General features: G+C 41.1%; 1 protein-coding gene across 1 annotated transcript in view; it reads left to right on the top strand.

The window, feature by feature from the left end:
* The first annotated feature begins 3,037 nt into the window (after positions 1 to 3,037).
* Positions 3,038 to 21,455, top strand: part of ncoa1 (nuclear receptor coactivator 1) — a 65,839-nt gene continuing 47,421 nt past the window's right edge. Inside the window, 2 exon segments of the mRNA XM_065964129.1 lie at positions 3,038 to 3,905; positions 20,470 to 20,699. The gene's annotated coding sequence lies outside the window, so the exon portion shown is untranslated.

Genomic DNA, 21,455 nt, shown 5'->3' with positions numbered 1-21,455 from the left:
CACCTTGCATTAAAGGCTATCCACTTGTGATCCGGTCGCCATGGATGAGTGTTAATGCAAGGGAGTAAAATGTCCTATAAGTGCACGAGTGAGCGTGAACAGCAGAGGAAAGTGTTGTTTACAGAGTCTATACTCTCACAGAGCAAAGTCCACATGAGGCTCCAAAACATCCTTTCACATCAGGTGAAGCTGCTGGTCTGTGTTTTAAGTTTGTTGACATGGTTCAAATGGCTCTTTATGTGTTGGAAAAAATGTCGCTTTAAAAAGAAAAAAAAAAGAAAAAACACCTGATTGTGAAGTTCCTCTCTGCAGACATAGATATTGTTTTCCTCAGGAGTTGTTTAAAACAAACATGGAGTAAGAGTAAATATTTAACTCTCTTTGTTTAGATGTCAAAAACACTTAAAAATAATTGAGTTTCATATCAGCTGAATTTGTCCAGACAATAACCTGATTTGTAAACGTGTAATCATTCAGACATGTGGCATCAACAGTTTGCTTCTGCGGCTCCTCAGAAATATATTTTTTACGAGTTATGAGCACGAGTGACCCTTCAAAGACGTAATGATGAGTGGGAAATTGGAAAATATCGATGATATCCAAAGTTGCCAAGTTGATACTTCTGTGTTAAACTCAGGGCAGCAAAAAAAGGCGGGAAACGGTGTCAACACCACACACAGTTTGCTGCAATTTGTTAATTATAATGTTATTTATTCTTCCAAACTAATTGAAACATCAGCTACATACCTGATGGAGCTCAGTCTATGTTCTTCATTCTCGGGCCGAAGCACCAAAGAGCTCCGTGCTTCTTGCTTTTGGTAATTAAACACCAGCCGTGCAAAAATGTAACTTCTAGCATCATTGCTGCTTTTTTTTTTTTTTCCAACCAGAGCACTTGAACGCGTCCGTCTGTGTGTGTCGTCTTTATGACTGCACATCTAGGAAGTACATGATGTTCCAGGAGCATGTGAACGCAGCATTAAAACAGATTTGCAGCTTTAAAGTGGGGAATACTCCCCCCTGGTGATCAAACTCAAATAAAAACAATAAACTAATAACAGATACAATTTTTTATCCTCACTGGAACGCAGTGATTAAATATGATGAGAGCGTTCCTCCACGAGAGGTGGCACCGTGAAGGGATTATCTCACCACCTGCTCACTATATGAACACAGCCAACTATTAATCCAACCTCAGGAAAGAAGAATGACTCAGATGTTGTATTTCATTTTTTTAACCAGTAAGAATGTTAAGTTAAATCCTTAATGTATAAATCTCTTCTTATTCTTATTTTTTTATATTCTAAGTGCTTATTTACTATGTTTCTATTCTTATATTGTTTTATTTGCTTTGATAACCTGCTGCTGTAACACCACAATTTCCCAGTTTGGGATCAATGGGATCAGTCATTTTATTCTATTCTATAAGCAAAGGCATATTTTTATTTATTCTTTTGTCTTCCCCCACGCTGTTTCTTTTTTCCTCCTATTTCTCCCTTAGAAGAGGTTGGAGGGGTAATGTAATGTATGTAAATATGTATGTAAGTTTAAGCATATGAGGATGTGTGTGTACATGTGTATCAACGTGTATATTTATGTGTTTATACTGACGCACATCAGCATCGAAGTAAAAAACAAAAGTGTCTGTAGTTAAAAGTTATACATCTTGAATCTTAAATTAACCAGATATCCATTTTGCCTCTTATATATATTTGTTTTGGCTCTGACGCCATTCAAAGATTTCTCTCTGCTTCATCACAGGTGACAGATTGTCATACTCACCATTGTGACCTGCATCACTCTGCAGGCCGGCCCTCGTCTGGTCACCGTGCAGACAGCAGCACAGAGGTCTGTCTGTTTACAGGACACTCGTTGGCTCGTTGGTAAAACTCCCTCCTTCTGTCTCTACAAACATCTCAGGCCGTACACACACATCTCAAAACTGGGTCACTTTAAAAATGACGGCTAAGCTGTTTTATTTCTTTTTTATTATGCAGTGTTTTTAAAGAGCTAGTGTCTGAAACAGTGGTCGATGTTGTGCTTTGCCTCATGGTCACTTCCTGTCAGCACCTGTGTGTCCGATCAAACTAAAAGCTGTTTGTTTGAACTTACTGACATTGTTTCCTCTTTTCTAGATCCTTGCTTGTGAAAATGAATTAAATGAATGCATAAGTCTTACAACACAGAGAAAAATGCTGCGTTTCAAATGTGCTCTCCTTGTGATGTCACAGTGGGATTCTGGTAAAAAAGAAAAAAAAAATCCCCTCCCCTCCCCTGATATCTCCACCCATGGACTCCACCCCCAGCCTAGAACAAAACTTTTGTGCAGGTCCGCCATTTTTATTCTCACGACAGATGAGTGATGTCTACGGGGAAAACTCAGGGGGCGGGGTCATTGCATTTAAAGAGACACACACACCAAAACGGCGCGTTCTGAGAGAGCTGGTTTATACAGGGTCACAAACCTCCTCTGGTGCTTGATTCATGATATATTTTGACCAAAGCACAGCACAGATGTTTCATTTAGACAACAGGGGGACTGTTTGAAAAAGTGGAAAAGGAGGATAATATGTCCTCTTTAAAGATAATTACAGACTTTTGGATTAGTGGAGAAACATGTATCCATGCAAGTTTTGTAGGTCATAGTTCTCAGTCTTTTGCACATGTTTAAAGATATCTTCTTGCAACATATTAAGCGTGCTTGGAGATGTAGTGCTGATTTTACTTTACAGGGATTTGCTATTTTAGACACAAGCGATTCGGATAAATATGGATGGAGATGTAGGCTACTTGTCAGATTCAGTGTGTCCTCATAAAAACCTGGTGTGGTTCATATCTGTTTATCAATATATATATAATCTATTTGGTTTTGTTATGTTTCAACGCTGTGTGCGGATGGAAAGAGGAGGAACAAAACTGCCCCAATGGTGGCTCTTTAAAAAAAAAAACATGCTCTGTGCCTTTATGAGTGATGTATCAGACGGTGTGCAGCACTATGTCCCAGACAGACACTGTGGATTGTGCCCAGAGAGGAGGCCTCAGACCTGCTGCTGCTTTATACTCTCACCTGTGTCGAGAACAACGTGTCATTGATAACAACATCTAATAATCAACATATCTTTCTATCTGTACACAGTGGTGGGGATTCTGCCCGCTGCTCCAGCTCCCCCCTCCACACATGAACGCGCATTGGAGAAGCTCGGCGCGCACCAGCAGCCCTGTTTGTTTGTGTTGAGAGATTGGAAATGGCGGAGAGCAGAGACCAAAAGCGATAACTTGGGGTTTGCATTAGCGTGTGCGCCGTCATTGAAACGCTGAAACCACCCAAAAACGAGTGATTTACCGGAGTTCCTCTCGGTTTGCAAGCTGCCGCCGACGGGACACAAGAAGTCCGACACGGGGGGGTTTTTCAAAACAAGGTTCGGGGATTTATTTTTTATTTTTTTTTGCAAAGCTGGGTTAGCTGAGTTAGGCTAACCGTGCTTGCTAGCTTCCAAGTCGTGTGTGTGTGTGTGTGTGTGTGTCTGTGTGTGTGAATTTAACTACGCAGGCTTGTTTGTCAACATAAGCTGAGGTTAAAATTGCGAGCCAGCTAAGCACGCCAACTTTCACTCCCCCCCCCCCCCCAAGCTTGGTCTTGGAGGTTTTTTTTTTTTTTTTACAACATGTATGTGCGCAATTTAGCTGACTGCAGGACTCATCTACCAAAGTAAAGAGTGGATGCAAACAAAAAAACCAACAAAAAGTCTTGACATCTGAGTGAGTTAAGCTGGTTTAGCTCGGTTGGCTAACTGGCTCGTTTTTACGCGCTGTCCTGTTTACGCGCATGGGAATCAATCACCGTGTGACATCTTTTACTGCAAGAGGATCTTTATTTACAAGTCACGCTGAGAGGACAAACACAGGTAAGCACATCACCGCCTTTTAAAAATGCATGACATGTCAAAAAAAAGGGGGGGTTTGCATATTGCTCATTGCTCAGGGCCTCCATAAACACACGCCTGACTCATTGTTGATTTTTCCACATAACGCTGCTACAATTCACCGACACCATCTTCTTCTTCTTCTTCTTCTGACTGAATACATAACATGCAGTGTGGTGTGGTGTGGTGCTTGCTGGGACATTTTGCTCCTTCCTTTTTGCTTCGCCACCTGCAAAGTAAAAAAATTAAAAAAAAGACACCAAGGCTGTTCTTATGTAAGATTAGAGACACATCGACCTCACGGTGTCGCTGTGATTTGTTTGATTTCTTTTACGCGCCCTGAACGCGAAAACTTAAAGGACAGTTTGACCTCTTGGCAGGAGAGGCTCTCCGGTCGTTTTAGGGGTTAACCCCCCACACACACATACACACACACACACACACACACACGCACACACACGACTCTGTGTGTACTCTGCTTAGATAAGATGAAACAACACGCTTTAGATGAGATGTTAGACTCTCTCTTGATTAGCATTAATGTAATCGAGACAAATTCACCTGAGCTGACCTCGGAGTCTTTGTGGTCCTGGTGCTGTTTCTGGAGGAGTGGATCCCTTTGTGATAAAGATGTTTCTGAATGTGGAAAACGTGAATCCCAGTAAAAAAACAACAACATTATAAGATAAGCCTTTGTTGTCGTTACGCATAGATCACAATGGAATTTGCTTTGCTCCTCTTCAACATAAATAACATTCATCCACACACATGCATCCAGAAATGTTTACACAGAGGAAGATAAGAAAAACATGTTTTTTTTAGAAATGCCAGTGTTCTACACAGTAATGCACATTACAATACTTTGATAAAATGTGCCATTTTTTGAATAGATATGAAGTCATGTTGAATGAGATGTTGCACATGTCACAGCGGTCAGAAAAACACAGTATTGCACATTGAATCTTCTGCAGCGTGGTTATTGTACATTGTTGTTGCACCTTTAAAGACAGATATTGCAGAATATTGTTTGTTAATGCACCATAAGTAATGAAACATTGCACTCTACTGCCTTCAAATTGCCTTATTATTTGTATATATTATTATTGTTTTTTTTATTTGGCTATGTTTAGTTTTAATATTTTATTGTTGGCGTTCATTGTGGACAGCAAAGAAAGAATTTCATTGTACAGGGAAACATGTTTCCTACTGTGCACATGACAATAAACATCTTGAAACATTGCACATAAATGTTGTGCTCAGTGATCTGTGGTTACATGCAGGTCCTGTCGGTGTTGTTGTTTTTTGGGGGGGGGGGCAGTGTTCAGGTGAAGTTCACTCGATAAGCAACCATGACCGTGTTTTTAATGAGAATACTAACTTAAAGTTTATTTGAAAGCTTCAGCACTCATGATGTGTCAGGAACAGACGGTGCATCGTCAACTCTGAAACCTTTGATTTGCAGTGATTTATTAGACAATGTCGCGATTCAATTGGTTCATACCTGCAGCAAAGACGACCCCCCCCCAATTAAGCAGCACTTTAAACAAACTGAGATTGTTGCATGAGAGAATTTTTAATTAAGAGTAAATGCAAACCATTAATCATCATCCAAACATGCTATCATTTGCAGTGACACAAGCCAACCGACTTCTTTGTGCATTATTGGGAGCAATGTTTTTGAGTATTAATATCTATCAGCACTGCAGCTGATCGGCCGTGAAGGAAGTTTGATTTCTGCTTCACAATGTGGCCCTTTGTGCGCTGGAAGTGCTGTCGTTGTTTAGGTGATCGGTCGTTCTGTTTTGAGAGGAGTTTTTTATCTTGTAAACAACAATGTCTGATATGTCGCTTTCTTTAAACTGGAGTACAGGGTGGGTTTTGTATCTGAACCCATTTGCAGGTTTTAAAAAACAACCTCAAGGCTGCAAGTGTTATGTAATGTTAAGTTCGCCCACATCTGTATCCAGGATGTTTAAAAAAAAAAAAAAAAAAAAAAGGATGTTTTCAGGAGGACTTCGTCTCTTAATGCTGCAGGTTTGGATGATATCCAGGAACTTCTGTTATTGACCTATAATTTGATAATTTGTGTAAAGCACACACTGTTTTAATATAAAAGTTAGCCTCATGTAGCCACTTGAAGTAACAGAAACCCTTTAATCACATTAAACACTTGATTTTTCTCCCCTCCACACAATGGCTTGTTTAGCTTGTTAATTCAATTCTTCAAATTCAATTGAGCACTTTTTTGTTTTTGTTCAGCTCGGTGATAGCAGCTCAAACAGGATGTCTGTTTGTGTAGCATTGGAGCGATGCAGACTTTGCCATGTTGGAAGTGAAAACATTGTAGCTGGGCCTCTCTCTGGGGTAAGATGTGGCCCAGATAAGAAGTCAGGATATAGAGTTCACTGTAGGCCTCTATTATTCAGTTCAAAGTTTGAAAACTCCGCTGCCACAGTGACTGCCCGAGGACACGCTCACTGTAAACAACACAACAAAAACACTGGAGTGAGGCAGTGGAAAACAGGCTTCGTCTTCTAACTTCAAACTGTAAGAGCCTGACATGTGCATTAAAGGAAGAATCTGTGATTTTTTCACACTTCAATATAGTATAAATCAAGTACATCCTGTGAAAATAACTCTGTGAGTCATGACTGTCTACAATGGGTGTAACACCCGAGTCCCACTGTCTGTGATGTTTTCAGAGTTTTCAGAGTCCTATCTTCACTTTGTTTACATCGCCAGGACGGCCGGCTGACTCCTCCCCTCGTGTATAAAAGTTGTTTAATTGAGGGACTAGAGAAAAGAAGAATAACATACTGTACTCACTGCTTAACTGTGTTTCTAGATCACGCTCATTTCAGGTGAATGTACATGCAGTGTGAAGATAAGATATTCTTCCTTTTAAAGATGAAATAAGTCACACTGTCTGACACCTTTTAACTGAGTGGGGTCTCTTCCTCTCTTCTCAATGTGTGACTGTGAGGTGCAGAAGAAATAGAAGACCCTTCAGCTGATCTTGTCACAGAGCGGTGACTCACACACTGTAGTTTCACCTCAGGAGTGTGTGCATGCTGATGTGGATGTGGAGGCAGATGAAGGAGGAAGCTGTAGTATCACAAGTCCCTCATGAGACGGTTTAATCCCGTGCATTTGATTTTTTCATTCTATGGAAAGGCAACTCGAACACGCTCTAAAGCTCACCTAAGGATGAGCCACATTCGAGGCAAATTGTTGGGAGTGGGAGCCCTCCTCCTCCCCAGCTTAGCTCTGTGTCTGTATGGAGAACAAGCAGCCATTTTAGCACGCAGCAGCACTACTGCTGCTGCTGCAGCCTGCCTGACACTGTCACAGCATTCTTCAGCTGGAGTATGTGAGTGAGCATAGCTGAACCCCCACGAGGACACCTGCAAACAACCTGTTAAAACGTCACTCTGCTGCTTTTATACTGGCTCAGAAGATAACTCAGGGAATGCTGATGAATGTTGTATGTGGTGGATGGATGTGTGAGGCTCACCTGCCACACTGGTTAGCAACTTTTTGGATGATAGCTCGTACTCAGATGTCATAAATAACAAAAATGTGCTACTTGATGGGGGAAAAAAATGAAGTTTAGTAAATATCTGGGTTCTTAGTGCTTTAATTTGAGTGTCTCCATGTAGCTGCAGAAGTTTTATATACACACATTTTATATTATACCTCGATTATATTAAAGCACCAAACTTGCCGTGAGCTGAGTCAGCATCTTAATCCTTCAACATTCGATATCTTCGTCCTCATTTTTCTTAATTTACACGCTCCGTCGTCCTCCTTCTGTGAGTAATGTCAACGTCTCTAAAGCAGGATGATTTATGCAAACGGGCAATGTAAATTTAATCCGTTGCCTTGTCTCTACTTGGTCGTCTTCATTAACCCTTAAACATGACAGCTCTACTCCACTCCTCATGCTTGGAGGTGGTACAAGTAGCCTACTCTTTGTGCTTTGTGTCGCGCTGGAGGCCGGGTTATTAGCTCAGGTTAATAATGTATCTAAAGGTTGAAGATGTTTTATATGATCGAGATCTTCTACAGATTTGAGATTTAGAACTTTTAACACTTTTTGTCCATTTTAAACTAATTCTAGTCTGCTCTCTGCTAAAATGTGATCCCCTACAAGAAGTCCACTGAAGCCTGCTTTATACTTCTGCGTCCAATCAACGCCATCGTGTGAACTACATACTTGAGCGTTGGCGTGTCCTCGAGCTCAGCCGTACTCTGCCTACAAATGCTAGTTGACCGTCTGATTTCTATGGTTGTTTTCTGTCCTGTCACATTCTCTGCTTGTTTGTGTTCAGGAAACCATGGCAACGTAAACCGAGCGTATTGAGTTGGAGCTGGAGCTGATAAATATTGAGCAGCGTTTGATTACACTGGCTTGTGGAGTTCTTCTTTCTGCAGAATTTTGTAAACGACAGCAATACAGGAAATGCAGGAAATGGGATGCTACCCAGCGGTCCAATCACAGGGCTAGGAGCTGAGTTGTTTCGATACGTGGTTATATTTTTGAGAAGGTGCACAGGCGTATAAATCCGGCTCAAATGAAAAACGTTGTCACCCTCGCTAGTTTTGCATCACAATTCCAAGTTGGTCAAATTCATTATTATTTTTATTAACTCAGGAAAGTGACTGAGCATCACAACTTGACCCTCTGGAGGGTGATAACGCTCCCATACAGCGCCCTCTGCTGGTGGAAGAGAAATGCTAGTTTGAACACAATAAAACTCAAATTAAATTCTATTTGACTGGGGAATTAAGCTAATAATATCGGCACATATCTGTGATAAAATTAGCCGATACCGACAGTCACTGGATATGCCGACATTATCGAGTAATCGTTTGGGCTCTAGTTTTCATTATAACAAAATAAAAACTGGAGAAAATAGTTAATGTGAATCCAATCTAATAAACAGATTGAATAGAACTATAAGAGGCAATCCACCCCTCTGTAGAAAATCTGTAATTTATTGTTTTGGTTGGTAATGCAAAAAAATAAAACTAATCTTAAATTTCATGTACCTGCAGCTTGTGGTTCTTGTTTGTTTACTTTAGTGATTTGAAGGAATGCTATGTTTTTTAATGCAGTTTTGCTTTAATCCAGGTGTGATATCTACAGTTGTTGTCTTGTATCAACATCTGTTTGAGGGGCTTTGTTTATTTAGTCCTGGCAAATGAGTATGATCACATGTGCATTAAATAAACCCCCTCTCTTCAAGATCTTGATCAATCTTTGATCGGATGCCATGGGATTTGGAAGAGCTCTCGTTGCTGCAAAGCTGAAACAGATCCGTTCCTGGTGCCTGTGTGCTGTTGTTTGTCCCTCGAATCCAGCTCTCTAAGGCAGGAACACACGTATATACACACAGTACTGTATTCAGCTGCTGTGAGCGAGCAGAATGCAGGGGGAAGAAGAGAAGAGCGCCGCCGCTACGGTTCCTCGCTGCCTTCCTGCTGTCAGAGCGATGGCCTACATTCTCGCCTGTAAAGAGGAAGAAAGAAAGGGGGAAAAAAAAGAAAAGGCCAGTGCAGCAGACTGTGAGAATTTGTGAGGGTTGGGAGGAAATGGAGGGAAGGAGGAAAGGTAAAGGCGGAGAATGAGAGAAACAGAAAGACCACGCACAGGAAGAAAGTGATAGGGCAAGCGAGAAAACAGAGCGCAGAGAGAGCACGGTTTGTTTTGAGTGAGTCGAGCCCCAGTGGCCCAATTTTGACGAACAGGGTCAGGCCACAATGAGAAGAGTCGCACAACAGTTTATACCTTCCTGTGTGGATGTGGTAGGTTTTCTTTTGAGATTGTTTTCACTGGAAATACAGAAAGTGATGCAGAGACAAAACTCTTCTTCACAGGTCCTCTGCTGCTTCTGACTCAGAGGAAGTTTAACAGTTGTGGGTTGTGATGTGAACACCTGAGATGTGATGGGAACAGTGCATAATGAACATATGGCTGTGCAAACACCTTTTTGTGAAATGAAGCATAAAGGTCTGCAAGGTTTGAAAACGGGTGGGCGGTCAACATTTTCCACTTCACAGCTGTGAAAAGTTGCAGTCAGCAATTAAGTTTGTCTCACTTATTTGTTATCTCACCTTAGAAGGCTTCAACTCGGTGTACGCTTCCCAGTTTTGTTGTCCTAATTTCTACATCCTTGATTCCTTTCCTGTTTCCTAAGTTCCTCCTACCTGATGTGAGAGGAGTCAAGGCAACAGGTGTGTGACAAAATGAGACATCTCTGCCTCAGATTTTGGTTAAAGCTCGATGATGTGTTTGATGATCTTTGATAAATGATTATATTTTTCATGACAACATTTGTATTCTATTATATTCACAAGATCTAAGATCCGAGGTAACTGAGACGCAGCGTTAAGCCTTACACGACTGCAGTGTGATGGTGTAAAAGCATTTCTTTAAACCCAGGCCTCTATATACTAATGCTTTGTTGGAAAGCATTTCTCGTTTACTGAGGGTGATGTTCTCATGTATTCTTTATCTTCTATGTTAGCCGCGACTCTAGGGCTATTTTATCAAATCAAGGCCTTCTGAAGATGCTGTCAGGATACTACCATGATTCATCACATAAATAGATCTTAAAGTATTGTTTCCTCCCCACCTACATGAAGTGTATTTAGAAGCACAGTTATGATGATGATGATTACAGTAAGCAGACTTGCTCTTATATATCCTCGTTTTCATCTTCTGACTACTCAGATCAGTAATAGTACATTGACTATTGACCATGCATTAGGAGCAAATTATGGGTTTTAGTATGCTGCCTAAGGACACTTGAACTGACGTGAACTGGAGTAGCCTCAGATCAAATCGAGTGGGAAACCATTGTTGACTGATATCATTTGTCACAGTCATTACGGTAAATTCAGGCTTGGATATGGTTATTCTGAATGCTCATATCACAACAGCCATTAAATTGAGCAGCCACACAGATGTTCTTTGGACGGGGAGGATGAATATGAAGTTTTAAAATGTAGATAACAGCATACTGGTCATGATGCTTTTCTGTCATATCGGCATCGTCTACCCAAAGTGAAAGTATTAGATAACAAGTAAACATGATACACTACCAATAACAGCCAGGTGACTGTGAGAATAGTTTTGACTGGAGTCATGCCCATGTGTTCTTCATTAATAATGGCGTCGTCATTGAAATGGGTCCAGTTTCACTTTCTTTTCACGATAAACTGATTTTGTTTTGGCCACTGACTCAGGCCTGGGGGATTACTAATGCAAGAGGACTGTGTGAAGAGGAGCTGGGCATGAGTGGAAGCTAGTGGAAGTAAATGTATGGGCTAAAATCACAAACTGCACTTATTCACCTAAAGGGGCTCTTCAATATGTATAGCACACAACCTCCTCTTTCCTCAGACACTCAATGCAGTTTAAAAAAAACATTAACAGACTTGCATAGTAGCAGTTACAGCTACAGGGCCTAATGTACATATAAAAGACTAAAACAAAACCCATGTAACACAATGAGAAGCGGTGGTACCCATGAACACTGTGTGTACGGGCTTTGGCTTTCTCAGGAGTCAGAGGAAAAGCAGGTTGATTTATTGCACAGCAGAGAGGCTGCAGAGCAGTATAACACTGTTGCATCTGTGATGTCTAGACGGTGGCCATTGACTGAGGGAACCAGAGCGCCAAGAGGGAAAGGAAGTGTGAAGAACAATGCAGTGCAAATGTCTGCTGTTTGTGGTTTCACATATTCAAATGCCTACTGAAGGTTTACAATTAACAGTTATATTCACACCAATATCTGTGTGATGGGCTCAATCTTAAATAACACCACATGATGCAGTTGACGATCTTTATGTGAAGAAATTTGTAGGCTTTGGTTCAAGCTCAATCTCTAAACATCCAAAATTTTTAATGCCTGGGCGGCTGTGGCTCAGTTGGTAGAGTCTCTCAACTGCAAGGTTGTGGGTTCAATCCCCAGCTCCTGCAGCTACGTGTCCTTGGGCAAAACACTTAACCCTGAATTGCTCCTGCTCCTTCATCGGCTGTGTATGAATCTGTATGAATGAATTACTTTACTTCTGATTGTCACTTTACATATCAGCCTCTACCATCAGAGTGTGAATGTGTAGGTGTGACCTGCAGTGTGAAAGCACATCGAGTAGTCAGAAGGCTAGAAAAGAAATATTCAAGCTAAAGCCCATTTACCATTTTGAAGGCCTAACCTGAATTAAAGCCAAAGATTACTCACAGACAAAACAAGCTACAGAAAATGGGGAGTAGTAGAAAGTATAATATAGTACATGCAGTGTTTAGCATGCTAAGGTTATTTGAATTAAATGATTAAAGCTTCCTGATGTCTTTATGTTGTTCAGATGCTGCAAAGGAAGAACGTTGCAATGAAAATAATTGATTATGACTGTTATCGTGAAGAAGTTGAATTGCTTGGGTGACATGATTATTAAGTGAAAAGCGAAGATCGCTGAAGTTCAGTCTGGTTGCTGGTAGCAGCCATGCAAGAGTAAATCGATCGCTGACCGCATTATCTAGGTGTGTTAGTCTGATGTCGACAACATTTTCTAACTGTAATATCTGGTGGATAAGACGCATTTATAATATCTATGTTTTCAAAAATGAAAACTTGTTGATGTGGATAAAGCCTAAGATGTTCCAAACATCCTCAGTTTATCTTTCTGTGTGATGCTAACTTTAGACCGCTAAAATCAATTGGTGAACATCAGGATGTATCTTAACGTTGTCATTTTGGACATAGCATGTTACCTTTGTTTCTCACTCAGTCTTGTAATCCTGCTGGTTTTTCTATGTATTATGATCAGTTTGTTTTCTTGCATAGTGAGTGCTGAAGCATTTTGCTCATTTGCTCATGCATTTAAAGATTACATGCAGTGTTTCAAGGGAAGACGATGTGTTGCATAGCTGTTGTGTAATGCAGGCCTCGTTGATGCATTTCATTGTTGGTAGTAATTATGCAATACATTCACGTGTACGTCATAAAGGAATCTTAAGCACATTATGGCTCTTTAAAAGGCCTATTATAATCTCTGTGTTTGTGGTTTGACTGCATGCCTATTTTCCCAGAGTGAATAGGCTAAAGCTCTTACCCCTCTATAATATTCAAGCAAATATCCACTGAGCTTTCTGAGCATATTCTCTTTCTTGTCCCACTCGGCTGAGGTCACAGAGGTGTGGTTTTTCAGCTCAGCATGCCTGTAACACGACTTTTTGGACCTCACATGACAACTAAAAATGTATAAAGGAAAAAACAGGTTTGGTGGGAACGCTAGACTGCAGTAAGAAGTGACTACACCATGGGAATCATGTCACGGACCGCAAACAGGAAGAAGAAAATGTATTGTGTGAAATTAGGTTAAGGGAAGTTTATCTCTTCTGCTGATTACTGTAAAACCCTCAGTTCACCTGCAGCAGCTGCTGAGTCATTTCCTCCAATCATATTTTGACCCACATTTAAACTTGATTTTAATGAGTTTTGCAAATAAATTCTTCTTAGAGTCTTGATGCCATTCAGTTTTTTCAAGAATTTAATATGTCCAATTTTTACACTAAAATATCTAAATTAATGAAAAATGTACTCAACCCATGTTATATATATTTTTTTAGTACTTACATTAGCTGAAATATTTCCAATAGTTACCAAAGCCAGAGAAATCCTAAATTTTATAGTTGTTACACCCAGTGTCTTTCGTGGTGGCCGCCATTAAACACAGGATGTTACGTCAAAGACCGCTACATAAGAAAGCGTGAGCTGCTACTGAAAACTGCCGTACTGTTGCCGTATGTGCTGCTGTGATAAAAAAAAAACCTCATGTTAAATATGCTTGGAGACATTGTCAGTAAACATATTGTCTTCTTCAGGTCTATTTTGCACGTTTGTCTTGACTACGGTCAACTCGGAGTTCGTTTTCATCGAAAAATGGGAATAGCGGGTGAATCACTCCCATGATTCCCCGCCAGCCTCGACGTCATCTTTTTGTATTTTTTTGATTGAGAGCCCCCTGGTGGTGGCATTAACTATGATTGTACTCTTACTTTATGTTGAAGTCAATCAGGCAGGAACTGTTGGACTGGCTTAGACGCTGGTTCAGTTCGAAGCAACAAGAACTATGTCTAACACATAACTTCATTTTGGATCCGTCGAGCTATTTATTTTCACAAATGCACTCAGGATTTCAATTATCTGATCTAATACCAAGCAACGTCCAGTAAGTAACACAATTTAAGATGTTACACACATTGATCATACTTCCAAGCCGACACAGTCAAAAACATTTTGCCTCCATTCACACCTGGTGCCAATCACCTGCACTCATGGCTTTATGCCCAGCACAAACGGAGACTCCGTCCAGTGTTCAAAGGCGGAATTACACTCAAATATTCAAGATACATTTTGGCTCCAACAGTCAAAGTGGCACAAACTTCTTTCATTTGTGCATTTTGTTTGAGATGCTGGAATTCATTAGTCATGCTGCTTTTGGTTGCCACTTTAGAAAAAGTTTACAGCAGACAGTTGTTTGTTTGATGTTGCCACTGTAAAGGCTAACCACTTCCAGAGGACTGTGGAAACTTTCTATTGGCCACAAACTTCCCAGTAGTAGTAGAGTGGAATAGTTCCATGTTGACATTTGACCTGTGTCTAAAGGGAACCATGGATTGTTATGACCTCAGGGAAGCTGTTGTAGTTCTGTAGCATTGACTGTATACTAAAATGGACGGCGCTTCCTGTTATCCTTTCGTTGCACTGAATTGAAACCAGATTATCCCCATGACGGGAGTTGACATAATGCGCTGGTGACGTAATTTAGAGCCAAGACGTGCAGAAGGGAGCTGGGTGGTCGAACTGACGCCAGGCCCTTTCCCATAACCGCAGCATTACATTTAACTTAGCGATAGCTCTGTTGACAAAAATGTGCCTCCTTACAGCATTTTCAAGTGGATTTCCGATCATGGCGTTACATCTACTCTTTTTTTAATATCAAATAACTCGTTAAAACAGAACTACTCAGAAAGATGAGCTCTGATGATTTTGACTAACCATCACAACAGAATCTGCGCTCAAGAAGAACTTAAACGCTATGACAGAGAAATCAACAAATCTGGAGAGGGCATGTGAATTAAACACATAACAGAACGATCTATGATAAACTGTGGTTGGCGAGGCCCCTCCTTATTCGCAACGGGGTCCTGCTCAGTCTGTCAGGTTCCACTTTGCAGTAACAGCCCAATTACTTCACTTTATCTTAGTAAGAGCAAAATCTCTCACTACAGAGGCTGGAATTTGCATTTTGTTTCCAAATTAGTCTGAAATAAAGAATGAATAATCAAATGAGTTTGAGAAATGTTTCCATGAATTGATTTATCAGAAGAGGGAATATCCACAACTGGGGTTTTGTGTGTTGTACCTTTAACGCTTGTAATGCAATCTCCCAATGGAGAGTGTTGGAATAGGCAACCCATACCAACCAGCCATGGCTACAAAATCCAAGATAGATGTCCAAACTACCATCTACCACAGCCTGAAAACATTGATTTGTTTTTCTTTTTAGAGGGAATTTATTGTGTCTCTGTGTGTGTGCGTGTGCAGTCAGTCTGTTTATGAACAATTGTTTGCTGAACATCCAGTGTCAAGTGCCAGGTTATACAAAGAAAAGTCATGAAACAAACAAATGCTACAAGATAACGGCAGGGCGAGTTGAATGTGTTATGAAAGCCACAACAACCATCATTACTGAAGCATAGACGTGAAATTATTGTCCCACTCGGCTGTAATTAGCTGTCCAGTGAGCCGTGGCTTGATTGATTGTTAAGATGTTGTCTAAAATGTGTCAACATTTCAAGACACTGGGAGAGGTTCAACATGGTATTTGCAACCAGTTTTAAGGTAACTGAAGAGTGGTGGTTGGTTAGTAGACCTTCACTGAATAACGTTTTAAACCAGGTAAATATTATGTGGTTATTGAGTAAAATGTGCAATAAAATGTAGATTTAAAACGTTCTATGTGTCTGGGAGGGGGGGGTCGTCTCTTAACCGGAAGGTCGGGGGTTCAAACTCCAATTTGCTCCACTTTACAGCAGCCTCTACCATCAGTGTGTGAATGTGTAGCTGTGACATTTTGAGTCGTCAGAAGACTAGAAAAGCGCTGTACAAGCTCAGGTCCATTCACCATTTCCAAGTTTCTTCAGATATATTTTTGGGCTTTTCTGCCTCTAATTGGACAGGACAGTGGATAGAGTTGGAAGTTGGGGAAAGAGAGGTGGGGATGACTTGCAGGAAAGGAGCCACTAGTTGGACTTGTACCCGGGGCCAACCACTTTGAGGACTAAAGCCTCCGTACAAGAAGCACAACCCAACCACTAGGCCATCTAAGAGTATCTAGCTGGGGCTTCTTTTGATTGGCAAAATGTTGTGAATTCATGGTCCATTGATCCAACAATCATCTGATATGTGAAATGTCAATAACAGTCCAGCAATGTGTTAATTCCATGATAGTGATGATGATAAAAAATGTAATTTATTGGACAAATGAAGAGATGATCTTCCTCATTAGCCTTCGTCTGATGCAGCGGTTAATCAACAATGAACTAGAGAACAATTTTGATCTGTGATTGTTGGCAGTGTTTCAGAGTAACATAATCAGGTGTTAGAGCAGAACTCATGACTGTATTGTTAGAGTTCTGACATGTGATGTACTGAACTATTCAACACAAAGTGTTATTGGATTACAATTAAAAAAAAAAAGAAAAAGATCAGAGCTCTGAATTTGGACTTTTTCATTGACCTTCTTCCGGCTGATAACACGTGCTTGTTTAAGCTGGCTGACCTTTTTTTTTACATCTGCACTATTTTGTCACGCAGTCCTTGTACTTATTTACAATCGCTGATAGATGAGACATAAAGACCGCCGTGTTGTTTCAAAACAAGCAGAGGCAGCTCGTGGTTGAACTCGGTGAAGGACGGACGGAGCTTCCTCTGAAACGTAAAGATTGTGTGGAATGCTGCTTTATCGTCTTCTGATAAAGTTGCATACTTTCCACCATCAAAAGAAATGGGTTGTCTTTAACTTAAAGTGCATGTATGGGGGGGGGGGGGGGGGGGGGGTAGAGTTTTCTTTGGTCAACGATGTCACCTCCTCCTTCATCGTAGGAGTTCTTACAATCACGTACCTTTCTTAATGTGGGCACACATGTGTAACGTGCACCTAGCTTAACGAAACACTTTGTACAAGCAACATTTTTGAGGAATTACTGAAATTAGAACATTGAAGAAAGGATAAACTCCTATTTAAGACTGTTGTGTAAAAATCTAAATCTGTCCTGTTCAAATTTTAATTTAATATAACATAATTGCTAATGTGTTGGTTTTCCAGGGTTATAGCAAAGTTGTTTAAAATTCAATCTTCTTTGGGGGACTCTGAGGCCCTCCCCCAGGAACCTTTAGGGTCAAACACATCAATGTTGATTTGTTGGAAGTAGGACAAATGAGTAAGGCTGCCAGCGACTTTGACAGTGGAAGAACTATGATTGGTAGACGACTGGGTCAGAACATCTCCAAAACTGCAGCTCTTTCAGGGTGTTCAGGGTCCAGTACCTACAAAACAGTGTCCAAAGAAGGAAAAGTGGTGAACCAGCGACAAGGTCATGGACGGCCAAGGCTCATTGATTGACACGGGGAGCTAAGGCCTGTGACAGTGACACGGAGAATTGAAGACATGTGGAGAGAGAGAATAGGTGGAGCGATACGTTTCATCATAAACCTGATAAGCGTGTGGCTTGTTACTGTGTTCCTCGTATGTCATCAACCAGTTTTAACAATGTTTAAAGTTATGTTAGCGTACTTAGCATGACGAGCACAATGATAGCAACTTGTAGTTAAACCAAAGCTCACAGTCTTGATCTGCCTGTGACTCACACAACACTTCAGCGTGAGGGCTTCAGGTGTATCTGCTGAAAGTAAACAATCAGCATCACATCCGCTCAGCTATAATGTGGCCACGGCATCACTGTCTCACCATACCTGGTAATGGGAATACTCACGTTGTGAATTCGCCTCAGGTAAATGAACGCCCGCCTCGAGCATCATGCCAAGGTATGTGTCTGCAGCAGTGTCTCCTGTGTGTCTACATCTTACATGCAGGGACACACACACTCTGCATGCACAACGGTCAGTTCTGTGACTACTGACGCTGATATCAGACTGAATTTTGGTGTAAATAATAAGTCATGGAAAACAACTAAAATGGCTTTTTTTCTCTAAGAAAAGTGGCTAAATGAAGTGCTTCAAGTCACATGATTGGCATCGCACATCCTGCAATGTGAATATTGGACATTCGCACATCGCAGTCATGGTGTTATTGTATATTGTTCAGCCCTCAGCTGTAATCCCTTTCACACAGAACAGTGTTTTTTGAACGTGTGGTATAAATAGTCACACTGAATATAAATGCGGTAGGTAGCGGGCTATCTCCCAGCTGCAGGAGGCCATCTGACTCTGGGTATCTCGTTATGAATTTAAGTCTTGCTTCTATTAAGAGGGGGAGAATAAAGAGAAAGATACGCGGCCCACTGATGTGTGTTCGCTGTTCTGTTTGTTGACAACTGTTATGATTTCTCGAGCTGAAGGCGTGGAAGTTGACAGAACGCCGTGTAGATCTGAGTGTGTTCAGTCTGTCCCACCTGCTGTGCGGCTAACCAGCCAGCTGCCAGCGCATATCAGGCCGATGTCTTGTCAGGAAACACAAACATCAGGAGTAGATGAATCAGTGTGTGCATACTTCTCTGCTCTCTGTGTGTGTGTGTGTGTGTGTGTGTGTGTGATTGAAAAAAAGGACTGTTAAAGTGGATGCACGTCCGGTCTCTTCTCAGTTGAAGCATCCAGCTCTGACAGTTTGTAGCTGTTTGGGATAATCAGTCTAATGATGACAGTCTTCATATCACCAAGCTCTTTAATTACTCCTCAGCTGTCTTCCACTTGAAGTCTAACGCTGAATCCCCCTTTGTCCTTAAACAAACACCATCAAGGTTGTGAGTGAGCTCTAATTGGGTACAGTGTGCCTCTCCTCTGTTTACTCTAAACCAGCCCATATGAACCTTTTTAAAAAATCTGATAAATGTTTGGAAAGTGTGAACTGACCTTGACTCCAGACCGACGTCACTTCTTCTTCTGATGTATCACCTTCCTGTTTAAACATTTACTGTGAGGGAGCGTTATGAAACATGACTGTGAAGACATGAACCATCCAATCACTTTCATGTTCATCACCAAGAAGCAGATAAAGGATTCGATTTGGTGGATGATTCAGTATCAGTACTGGTTTCTGTAGTGAACCATAGAATGATCTGTTAAACATGGCAGCTTTTCTACTTATATGCCACACCATTTTAACGATCTTTAACTTTAGCATTTGTTATACTACCCTCGCCCCGGGCGATAAAACGATAATGATAATTATCGCGATATATTTTTTGTCAATAGAAATATTAAAAATGTTCAATAAAAGTTTGATATATTTCAACCTGTAATGACACCATCCAACCACTGGGAAACGGGGCTCCTCAGCAGCAAACTGTCATATGAGCGTTTTCCAGCTCCGTGTATAAGCTCATTATGATGCTGAAATGTTTCTGTTTTAATTACAGTTTGTCATGTTCTTACAATAAAGAATAATTAAAACATAATAAACCATCTGGTTTCTTCAACTTTCACTCAGGAGCAAAAATCAGCTTTTAAATTTGAAAGAAATAATGATTGACAATTATCGTGATAATTATCAATATCAACTGATATGACATTTTTTATCGTGATAACCTTTTTTTTCATATCGCCCAGGCCTATGCTACCTAAACAACAAACTTGTGCATGGAAAACAGTGGGAGAAAAATCCACCGCAGGATTAGTGAACTATAGCTATTTAACATATTCTTACAATCAACAAAATCAGGGAGTCCTTATGCGATTATTAACAGTTAAAGTATGATAGATCAATCTCAAGCCTTTTTCAAATATGCACTCCTGATGATTTCTAGACAACTTCAGGGCTGCCCCTGAAATCCTCCTGATCTGGTTGTTCACACATGCACCTCACAGCGGGATGAGAGGCGGGGCAAGGGAGTCTCCTGAGTGGAAGTGGCCGACAGGAGAAACTTGGGATAAATTTTGAGTGAAAAATTTGGCTGTTTTGTCTTAAAAGAAACTCACCCCGAAATCTTCAGGAGTTTTTCAGGAGTTTTGTGCAAGCATCAAAGCAATATATCCACAAACGTGAAAACAAAACAATTTGAAAGTGTTCATGGCTGTTGTGATCCTCCTCCTCCTCAGCTGCCAGAGTGATTGATGCTGATTGGTCAGGTGTCTCAACAAGGAGAGTGACGGTAGACGGGGTTTGAGTTGCATGTCATGATTGTCGTTGAGAAATGAACTCTTGTCATTTCAACATGAGATGAGAAAACCAGCCCCTGCTGCATCCTGTCAGTGTTCTGCATCTGAACTCTTTTGCTCCTCTTCTCTCTTGACAGTTGGAGGCCAGCAGGCTTCTCCCTGCACCTGGGATGGTGCCATGTGACAGAGCGGCTGTGGAGCCATAACCCCACCAGCGCAGCTCCATAATCTCGACCTCCAAGCTGCTCGCCCACTGCTGAACTCGTCGTCGTCGTCGTCCTCCTCCTCCTCCCTTTATCTTCGCTCTGAGCCCTGGACGAGGCCACCACAGCCACCACATGACTCACCTACTGGAGCCCTAGATCAAGTGAGTACCAGAGGAGCTAGGTGCTGTCGCCTGTTTCACCTTTTAGCCTCAGGTGAATACAGTGATGAAGCATGTTGTGTATTTTGGATCCTTGTCTTGTAGAACCATCAGAATCCAACTCTGTTTATTATTCAGCTCTGATTCTTACTAGATGTTCTTATCTGGTTACTTTATTGCAAGAAAAAACACACGCTGTGTTTATCCTTTCAGTGTGTGAGCTTCTAACTGAGTCTTAAGGCCATGTTTGTAGGATGGTAGAGGTCAACTGAGGTCAACATTTAGTGAAAGGGGGAGAATGATGATGATGATAGAAGAGCTGGTTATTTTGCAGTACTTGTGCGAAAAATTAGCCGCAGACTTAAGATGCACATTATGTGTCTCGAGCTGGTCGATGTTTTGTAGCTTGTGGGGCTGCAAAAGTTTTATGTTAATTTGGATAGTGGATTCTTCCTCAAATGTCCGTCTAAAAAGTGAAAACTGGACTCACAGATTCTGACAGCTTAAGGCAACTTCTGCACATTTATTCTGAAATCAACCGGACGCTCTGTGCATTTCCCTCGTCTTAACTTCCAGCCCGGCTCGATCTATTCTGTCCAGCATGGCGCGTGCTTGCAGGGAGCTTTGTCAAAAAATAGACTTGAAGCGTATTTGAAAGCAGAATCCATGATATCAGTTGATTACAACCAAACGTGTGTATTTCAACCGGTAATGACAGTGTTGCAAAAATCCATATCTTATAGAACATAATTCTGGTGC

Source organism: Labrus bergylta, chromosome 15 (assembly GCF_963930695.1).
Source record: "Labrus bergylta chromosome 15, fLabBer1.1, whole genome shotgun sequence".
In the NCBI taxonomy this organism is placed as follows: Eukaryota; Metazoa; Chordata; class Actinopteri; order Labriformes; family Labridae; genus Labrus; species Labrus bergylta.
Note: the sequence above shows the minus strand (reverse complement) of the source record. Positions and strands in the feature narration are given on the sequence as shown.